Below are 11,211 nucleotides of genomic sequence, written 5' to 3' on the forward strand. Positions count from 1 at the left end.
GTAAAAACCAGAATGAATAATGCAGAAGAACGAATCAGTGATATGGAAGATAGAATAATGGAAATCACTCAATCTGGTCAACAGACAGAAAACCGAATCAAAAAACTGGAAAGCAATATAAGAGACCTATGGGATAATATAAAACGAGCCAATCTACGCATAATAGGAATTCCAGAAGGAGTAGAAAAAGATAAGGGAATGGAAAATATATTTGAAGAAATTATCGCTGGAAACTTCCCAAATCTAAAGGATACTGGATTCAAGATACAAGAAGCACAGAGGGCCCCAAACAAACTGAACCCAAACAGACCCACACCAAGACACATCATAATAAAAATGGCAAAAGTTAGTGATAAAGAGAGGATCCTAAAGGCAGCAAGAGAAAAACAGAATGTTACCTACAAGGGAACCCCCATAAGAATATCAGCTGATTTCTCTACAGAAACACTACAGGCCAGGAGGGAATGGCAAGAGATATTTAAAGTGCTCAAAGGAAAAAATATGCAACCTAGAATACTTTATCCAGCAAGAATATCATTTAAAATAGAAGGGGAAATAAAAATTTTTCCCAACAAACAAAAACTTAAAGAATACAGCAACACAAAACCCAGGTTAAAGGAAATATTGAAAGGGCTTCTCTAAACCAAAAGAAAGGAAGGAAAGGGAAGAAAAAAGAAAAAAAAAAAAAAAAAAAGAAGAAGAAGAAGAGGAAGAACTAGGACAGAGGAAGATACAATCAGAGAGCAGTCATTCAAATAAGCCAGCATACAGATTTAATCATGAACATGCTTCAAACAAAATAAAATTAAAAAGAAAAAAATAAAAGAGTCATCAAAACCATAAAATGTGGGCAAGGGATGTTAGGAGGTAAATAATCCTTTTTGTTTGTATGTATGTCTCTCTTCTTAATTTTAATATAATAATGAAGTGTTTGAACTTACAGGACCATCAGGCTAAAACACACAATTATGGGAAGGGGTTAGCATACTTAAAAAACAGGGCAACCACAAGCCAAAACCAAATATTGCATTTGCAAAAAATGAAAAAAAAAACACTCAAGCAGATAATAACAGGAGACCATCCAACCAAAAAAAAAAAAAAAAAAAAAAAAAAAGAAAGGAAGAATGGAGAACCATAGAATCAACTGGAACACGAGGATCAAATGACAATAAATAATCATCTATCAATTATCACCTTAAATGTCAATGGACTGAATGCCCCAATCAAAAGACACAGAATGGCTGAGTGGATAAAACGGCAAAAACCTTCAATATGCTGCCTACAAGAAACTCACCTTAGGACAAAAGATACATATAGATTGAAAGTGAAAGGCTGGGGAAAAGTATTTCATGCCAATAGACATGACAGAAAAGCAGGAGTTGCAACGCTCATATCAGACAAAATAGACTTTAAAACAAAAGACATAAAGAAAGACAAAGAAGGACACTATTTAATGATTAAGGGATCCATCCAAGGAGAGGATGTTACTATCATCAACATATATGCCCCAAACATAGGAGCACCCAGATACATACAACAAATATTAACAGACATAAAGGGAGATATTGATGAGAATACAATCATAGTAGGAGACCTAAATACCCCCCTCACATCAATGGACAGATCCTCTAGACAGAAAACCAATAAAGCAACAGAGATCCTAAAGGAAACAATAGAAAAGTTAGACTTAATTGATATCTTCAGGACACTACATCCAAAAAAATCAGAATACACATTCTTCTCAAATGCTCATGGAACATTCTCAAGAATTGACCACATATTGGGACATAAAGCGAATCTCAATAAATTTAGGAGCATAGAAATTATCTCAAGTATCTTCTCTGACCACAATGCCATGAAATTAGAAATCAACCATGGGAAAAGGAAAGAGAAAAAACCTACTCCATGGAGACTAAACAACATGCTACTAAAAAACCAATGGGTCAATGAGGAAATCAAGAAGGAAATTAAAAACTATCTTGAAACAAATGATAATGAAGACACAACCTCTCAAAATCTATGGGATGCTGCGAAAGCAGTGCTCAGAGGGAAATTTATAGCAATACAGGCCTTTCTCAAAAAAGAAGAAAGATCCCAAATTGACAACTTAACCCTCCACCTAAATGAATTAGAAAAAGAAGAACAAAGAAGTCCTAAAGTCAGCAGAAGGAAGGAAATTGTAAAGATCAAAGAAGAAATCAATAAAATAGAGACTCAAAAAACAATAGAGAAAATTAATAAAACCAAGAGCTGGTTCTTTGAAAAGGTGAACAAAATTGATAAACCCCTGGCCAGACTCACTAAAAAGAGGAGAGAAAGAACCCAAATCACCAAAATTATAAATGAAAAAGGAGAAATCACAACGGATACAGCAGAAATACAAAAAACCATAAGAGAATACTATGAACAACTATATGGCAATAAGTTTGACAATCTGGAAGAAATGGACAATTTTCTAGAATCTTACAGCCTGCCAAAACTGAATCAAGCAGAAACAGACCAACTGAACAGACCAATCACCAGAAATGAAATTGAAGAGGTCATAAAATCACTCCCTACAAATAAAAGCCCAGGACCAGATGGCTTCACAGGTGAATTCTATCAAACATATAAAGAGGAATTGGTGCCCATCCTCCTTAAACTCTTTCAAAAGGTTGAAGAAGAAGGAATACTCCCAAAGACATTCTATGAGGCCACCATCACCCTCATTCCAAAACCAGGCAGAGATACCACCAAAAAAGAAAACTATCGCCCAATATCATTGATGAATATAGATGCAAAAATTCTCAACAAAATCTTAGCCAACCGAATCCAACAACATATCAAAAAAATTATACACCATGACCAGGTTGGGTTCATCCCAGGTTCTCAAGGATGGTTCAACATACGCAAATCAATCAACATCATACACCACATTAACAAAAAAAAGGTCAAAAATCATATGATCATCTCAATAGATGCAGAAAAAGCATTTGACAAAGTTCAACATCCATTCATGATCAAGACCCTCGCCAAAGTGGGTATAGAGGGAACATTCCTGAATATAATCAAAGCCATTTATGATAAACCCACAGCAAATATAATCCTCAATGGGGAAAAACTGAAAGCCTTCTCACTCAAATCTGGAACAAGACAGGGATGCCCACTCTCACCACTGCTCTTCAACATCGTTTTGGAAGTCTTAGCCACAGCAATTAGACAAACAAAAGAAATCAAAGGCATCCATATAGGAAGAGAAGAGATCAAACTGTCACTGTATGCAGATGACATGATTCTATACCTAGAAAACCCTAAGGACTCAACCCCAAAACTCCTTGAACTGATTAATAAATTCAGCAAAGTGGCAGGATATAAGATTAACATTCAGAAGTCAGTTGCATTTCTGTATACCAGCAATGAAGCATTAGAAAAGGAATACAAAAATACGATACCTTTTAAAATTGTACCTCACAAAATCAAATACCTCGGAATACACCTAACCAAAGAGGTAAAGGACCTATATGCCGAGAACTATAAAACCTTAATCAAAGAAATCAAAGAAGATGTAAAAAAATGGAAAGATATTCCATGTTCCTGGATTGGAAAAATCAATATTGTGAAAATGGCCATCCTACCCAAAGCAATCTACAGATTCAATGCAATCCCTATCAAATTACCCATGACATTTTTCACAGAACTAGAACAAACAATCCAAACATTTATATGGAACCACAAAAGACCGAGAATCGCCAAAGCAATCCTGAGAAACAAAAACCAAGCAGGAGGCATCACTCTCCCAGACTTCAAGAAATACTACAAAGCCACAGTCATCAAAACAGTGTGGTACTGGTATCAAAACAGACAGACAGACCAATGGAACAGAATAGAGAATCTGGAAATTAACCCTGACACCTATGGTCAATTAATCTTTGACAAGGGAGGCAAGAACATCAAATGGGAAAAGGAAAGTCTATTCAGCAAGTATTGCTGGGAAACCTGGACAGCTGTATGCAAAGCAATGAAACTAGAACACACCCTCACACCATGCACAAAAATAAACTCCAAATGGCTGAAAGACTTAAATATACGACAGGACACCATCAAACTCCTAGAAGAAAACATAGGCAAAACACTCTCTGACATCAACATCATGAATATTTTCTCAGGTCAGTCTCCCAAAGCAATAGAAATTAGAGCAAAAATAAACCCATGGGACCTCATCAAACTGAAAAGCTTTTGCACAGCAAAGGAAACCCAAAAGAAAACAAAAAGACAACTTACAGAATGGGAGAAAATAGTTTCAAATGATGCAACTGACAAGGGCTTAATCTCTAGAATATACAAGCAACTTATACAACTCAACAGCAAAAAAACCAATCAATCAATGGAAAAATGGGCAAAAGACCTGAATAGACATTTCTCCAAGGAAGATATACAGATGGCCAACAAACACATGAAAAAATGCTCAACATCGCTGATTATAAGAGAAATGCAAATCAAAACTACCATGAGATACCACCTCACACCAGTCAGAATGGCCATCATTAATAAATCCACAAATAACAAGTGCTGGAGGGGCTGTGGAGAAAAGGGAACCCTCCTGCACTGTTGGTGGGAATGTAAACTGGTACAGCCACTATGGAGAACAGTTTGGAGATACCTTAGAAATCTATACATAGAACTTCCATATGACCCTGCAATCCCACTCTTGGGCATCTATCCGGACAAAGCTCTACTTAAAAGAGACACATGCACCCGCATGTTCATTGCAGCACTATTCACAATAGCCAGGACATGGAAACAATCCAAATGTCCATCGACAGAGGATTGGATTTGGAAGATGTGGTATATATACACGATGGAATACTACTCAGCCATAAAAAAGGATGACATAATGCCATTTGCAGCAACATGGATGGAACTAGAGAATCTCATACTGAGTGAAATGAGCCAGAAAGACAAAGACAAATACCATATGACATCACTTATAACTGGAATCTAATATCCAGCACAAATGAACATCTCCTCAGAAAAGAAAATCAATCATGGACTTGGAGAAGAGACTTGTGGTTGCCTGATGGGAGGGGGAGGGAGTGGGAGGGATCGGGAGCTTGGGCTTATCAGACACAACTTAGAATAGATTTACAAGGAGATCCCGCTGAATAGCATTGATAACTATGTCTAGATACTCATGTTGCAACAGAAGAAATGGTGGGGGAAAAACTGTAATTGTAATGTATACATGTAAGGATAACCTGACCCCCTTGCTGTACAGTGGGAAAATAAAATTAAAAAAAAAAAAAAACAAAAAAAAAAAAAAAGAAATTATGATGCTAAGTGAAGTTAGAAAATGAGACACAAAGTCATAGGCTATCACTTATATGTGCAATATTTTAAAAAAGGATACAAAGAACTTATTTACAGAACAGATACTGACTCACAGACTTTGAAATACAGTGTGGTTTCCAAAGGAGATAGATAGTGGAGGGGTAATGGGCTAGGGGTTTGGGACGGAAATGCTGTAAAATTGGGTTGTGATGATTGTTGTACAACCATAAATAAAATCCATTGGGTTAAAAGCCTCCCCAAAAAGTTAAAAAAAAAAAAAGAAAAAAAGAAAATCAACAGGCCAATATCTTTGATGAATATACATGCAAAAATTCTCAATAAAATATTAGCAAAGCAAATCCAACAACACATAAAAAAAGATCATACGCTACAACCAAGTGGAATTCATCCCAAGTTCACAAGGATGGTTTATCATTTACAAATCAATGTAATACACCACAGCAACAAAAGAAAAGACAAAAACCACATGGTCATCTCAATGGATGCAGAAAAAGGATTCAATAAAATTCAACATCCAGGAGTTCCTGTCATGGCGCAGTGGTTAACGAATCCAACTAGGAACCATGAAGTTGTGGGTTTGATCCCTGGCTTTGCTCAGTGGGTTAAGGATCCGGCATTGCTGTGAGCTGTGGTGTATAGGTCACAGATGCGGCTCAGATCCTGTGTTGCTGTGGCTCTGGCATAGGCTGGCAGCTACAGCTCCAATTGGACCCACAGCCTGGGAACCTCCATATGCCGCGGGAGCGGCCAAGAAAAGGCAAAAAGACAACAACAAAAAAAATTCAATATCCATACATGATAAAAACCCTCACCAAAATGGGTATAATGGGAACATATCTTAGCATAATAAGAGCTATTTATGACAAACCCACGGCCAATAGAATACTCAATAATAAAAAGCTGAAAGCCTTCCCAGGAAAATCTGGAACAAGACAAGGCTGCCCATTCTCACCACTTCTCTTCAGCATAATTTAGGAAGTCCTGCCTATAGCAATAATACAAAGAAAATAAATAAAAGGCATTGAAATTGGTGGGAGAGAGGTAAAACTGTCATTATATGCAGAGGACATGGTACTATATACAGAAAACCCTGAAGACTCTACACAAAACCCACCAGAATTGATAAACAAATTCAGCAAGGTAGCAGCATACAAGATTAACATACAGAAATTGGTTGTATTTCTTTGCGCTAACAATGAAATATCAGAGAGAGAATGTAAAGAAATAATCCCTCTTAAAATCACATCAAAAAATAATAAAATACTTATGAATAAACTTGACCAACAAGGTGAAAGACTTATATACTGAGAACTACAAAACATTAATAAAGAAAATTGAAGATGATTTAAAGAAATGGACAGATATCCCATGCTCTTGGGTTGTAAGAATTAATATTTTTAAACTGACCATACTACTCAAGGCAAACTACATATTTAATGTGATCCCTATCAAATTTCCCATGACATTTTTCAGAGAACTAAAACAAATAATCCTATAACACATGTGGAATCATAAAAGGCCCAGAATTTCCAAAGCAATCCTGAGGAAAAATAATAAAGCAGAAGGGATAATCATTCCAGACTTCAGAAAACAGCACATATGGATCAATGGAACAGAATAGAGCCCAGAAATCAATTCACACACCTATAGTAAATTAATCTTTGACAAAGGAGACAAGGATATAAGCAGTTTAGAAAGTTGGACAGCTACATGTAAGTCAATTAAGTTAGAACACACCCTCACACCATACACAAAATAAACTCAAAATGTCTTAAAGACTTAAACATAAGACATGACACCATAAAACTTCTAGAAGAGATCACGGGCAAAACATTCTCTGACATAAATTGTACCAACTCCCAAGGCAACAGAAATAAAAGCGAAAATAAACAATTGGGAACTAATCGCATTTATAAGCTTTTGCACAGCAAAGAAAACAAACAGAAAGACAATTTACAGACTGGGAGATAATCTTTGCTAATGATGCAACCAACAAGGGCTTAATTTTCAAAATATACAAACAGCTCATATAACTCAATAAACAAAAAACAAACAACCCAGTCAAAAAATACATAGAATGGAGTTCCCATCCTGGCTCAGTGGGTTAAGGACCTGACATTGTCTCCCTGAGGATGCAGGATTGATCTCTGGCCTCACTCAGTGGGTTAAGGATCCTGCATTGCTGCAAGCCATGGTGTAGGTCACAGAAGTGGCTTGGATCTGATATTGCCATGGCTGTGGCATAGGCCTCAGCTTCAGCTCTGATTCAACCCCTAGCCCAGGAACTTCCATGTGCTGCAGGTGCAGTCTTTAAAAAAAAATCACAGAAGACCTAAATAGACATGCAGATGGCCAACAGGCAAATGAAAAGATGCTCATAATAGCTAATTATCATTATTAGAGAAATCCAAGTCAAAGCAACAATGAGGTACTACCTCACACCAGTCAGAATGTCCATCATTAAAAAGTGTACAAATAACAAATGCTATAGAGGGTGTGGAGAAAAGGGAACCCTCTTAACACTGTTGGTGAGAATGCAAATTGGTGTAGCCACTATGGAAAATAGTATGGAGGTTCCTTAAAAAACTAAAAATAAAGTTGCCATAAGGTCCAGCAATCCCACTCCCTGAGCAAGTACCCAGACAAAATTCTAATTTGAAAAGATACATGCACCCCTTTGTTCACAGTAATAGTATTTACAATAGCTCAGACATGGAAACAATCTAAATGTCTGTCAATTGATGAATGGATTAAAAAAGATGTGCCACATATATACAATGGAATAATACTCACCCATAAAAAAGAACAAAATAATGCTATTTGCAGCAACATGGATGTACCTAGAGATGATTATATTAAGCAAAGTAAGTCAGAAGGACAAATACCATATGATATCATGTAGAATCTAAAATACAACAAATCAACATATCTACAAAACAGAAATAGACACACAGACATAGAGAACAGACTTGTGGTTGCCAAGGGGGAGATATGTTGGGAGAGGAAAGCTTTGGGAGTTTGGGATTAGCAGATACAAACTAGTATATATAGGATGGATAAACAACAAGGTCCTACTGTACAGCACAAAGAACTATATTCAATACCCTGAGATAAACTATACTGGAAAAGAATATGAAAAAATATATATTTATCTATAACTGAGTAACTCTGCTGTAAAGCAGAAATTAACACAACATTGTAGATCTACTATACTTTAATAAAATTATAAAAATGATACATGCCCCCCATGTTCATAGCAGCATTTACAATTGCCAAGATATGGAGGCAACCAAAATGTCCCTCAACAGATGAATGGGTAGAGAAGATGTGGTGGATATATCAACACGGAATGCTACTCAGCCTTCAGAAAGAATGAAATGTTGCCATTTTCAACAACATGGATGGACTTGGAGGGTATTATGCTAAATGAAAGAAGTCAAAGACAAATTCTACAATGATATCAGCTATATATGGAATTTAAAAAAGTAAAACAAACTATGAATATAACAAAATAGAAACGGACTCATAGACAAACTAGAGGTTTCAGCAGGGAGAGAGACAAGAGTAGAGGCAATATAGGGATAGGGGATTAAGATGTACAAACTACCATGTACAGAATGAATGAGCTACAAGGATGCATAGTATAACATGGGAAATATTGCCAATATTTGATAAGAACTAGAAATGGAATATAACATTTAACGATTGCAAATCAGTGCTGTACACCTGAAATGTATATATTACTGTACATCAGTCACACCTCAATAAAAAGATTACTGTAAAGCTAGCAACAAAACCAATTATGAAAAATAATTTCCTCATTATGGAACAGTTCCTTGGCCTACTTTTGTCTTTAATGACTGCCACTTTTGAGGAGTAGAAGCCAATCATTCTGAGACTATCCCTCAAGTTGGGTTTGATCAATATCTTCTCATTATTAGTTTCATATTATGCAGTTTTGACAGGACCACCAGAGAACTGAGGTCAAAGCCTCCTTAGTGTATGCCTTTGGGAGGCAAATGTTACAAATTTGTTCCATTATTGGTGAAAGTGCCTTTGATTATTCACTTAGGGTGACACACCTGCCGGTTTTCTCCAATGTGAGGTCATTGCTTTTCCCTTTGGGTCATTGTGTTCCCAAATGTAGCTAATGTAATAATTTGGGGGAGATTGAGACTGTGTAAATAGTCAATTCCTCATCAAACTCTCACTCACCAGTTTTAGCATCAATTGATTTTTTTAAACCCCTCTTGCTAATCATGTCATTAACTGGTCATGTTATTAGCTGGATCAAAGCCTTTACTTTCTAGAATACGGTCATTGTTGGTTATAATGTCATATTTGTTGACAATGCCTGACATGTAAACATGTTTGTATCTTTTCGTGGAAACGTATGGATATATGTAGATTCACTGAACATAGTCAATTCCCAATTATCTGGAAACAAGCAAACTATAATGAGAAAACAACAACGCATATCTGAAAAAAATTAAATGCCTAAGACATGACAGAAAGCACTTACACATTAGAAGGCATCTATTATTTGGCACAACATGGGAGCAGTAGACCCCATACTGAATCTACTATAACATGGGACTGCTCCTCCCTGGCCAGAGATACACCTTATCCAATTGCTCCATTTCTCAACACTCAGCCCCTCTGGAGAGCAAGGCAATGACCTCTGGTCTAGGTATTGCTGGCCCGCGTGGCCAGAAACCCCATTCCAGTCAGCCATGTGAGATCGTGTGAGGAAGGGAAAGGAGATGAACAGTGCAGGTAGTGGGGTGTTTGGCTGTCCTGAATTTCAAAACAGTGCGCTCGCTAAGACACTGGCTGTTTTTCATTCTGGTTTAGGTTCCCAAACTCTTAAGAGTATTTATACATTTGGATGATGGTTGAAGAGTAAATGTGTATCTAAATATAGCATGTAATTTTAGGTAGACAAAGCCTCAAGGTTACATCATTCAAGAATAGAATAGCTCCAGCCTCTTACTCATGAGCAGCCACTTTCAAGATTCCATTACATTCATGACTCTGCTTATTTCTACAACCTTTGCTGCTTCCAACTAATGAACTCCCTCCATTAGACCTGTAATCTGCATTCCTCAAGAGAGGATCTGATTGGCTGGCCAGTCAACATCCATTCTCAAGAGCCTTGCTGAGCTGTGGCATGGCTGCCTTAGATTCTAGTGCCAACCTCTGACCCAGGGTAGCAAGGTCATGCAGGAAAAGTCAAGATTATTTCTGAGTGTGACAGGGGCTCAGATCATATCCAGCACATTAGTGGGGGATGTTACTTCACATTCTCAACAGTACAAGCAAGTGCCTGAGCTAATCTGTGTAGGAGATAAAGGTGTGGAAAAGACCTGATTCTTGATCTTCTGGAACAGTGATAGATGCTACACATGGTTATAAGGCAAGCCAGTGAATGAACAGGGGAGTGGAAAAATGGTAGTGTCCAGCAACACTAACTGTTAGTTCTGCCCTCAGGTCAACCGCTTAACTCAGGGCCTGCTCCCTCAGGAGAGCTCAGTAGTTGTCACCAATAAATAGCTGATCAAGCCCTATCCTGCAGCCTCCCAAGCATGTTCTTGTGTCCCACCCACTTCTGTGCCAGCAGAACTGGGTGGGACTCAAGAGCAGCTACAACCAGTCTGAGGAGGTTCAGCTGCTTTTGCAAATGGGAGAGACCAGGGCAGGGGCAGTGTTCACAGGAGCTGTCACTAACTATTCCCCCAGGGCTGCCTGAGCCCAGTGAGCACTTTGGCTGCACTAATGAGAGGTGCTCACTTGGAACCTAAAGCTTTGGATGCACTCACTTCTCTAGTCCCCCCACCTTCCTTGGCTTGTCAGCAGCTGACACCACCCTCAATGGGCATAGCT

The sequence above is a fragment of the Sus scrofa genome, chromosome 1, assembly GCF_054392235.1.
Source record: "Sus scrofa isolate SSC_HxYL_T2T_F1_AM1 chromosome 1, Sscrofa_HxYL_maternal_Yorkshire_Landrace_v2.0, whole genome shotgun sequence".
Taxonomy (NCBI): Eukaryota; Metazoa; Chordata; class Mammalia; order Artiodactyla; family Suidae; genus Sus; species Sus scrofa.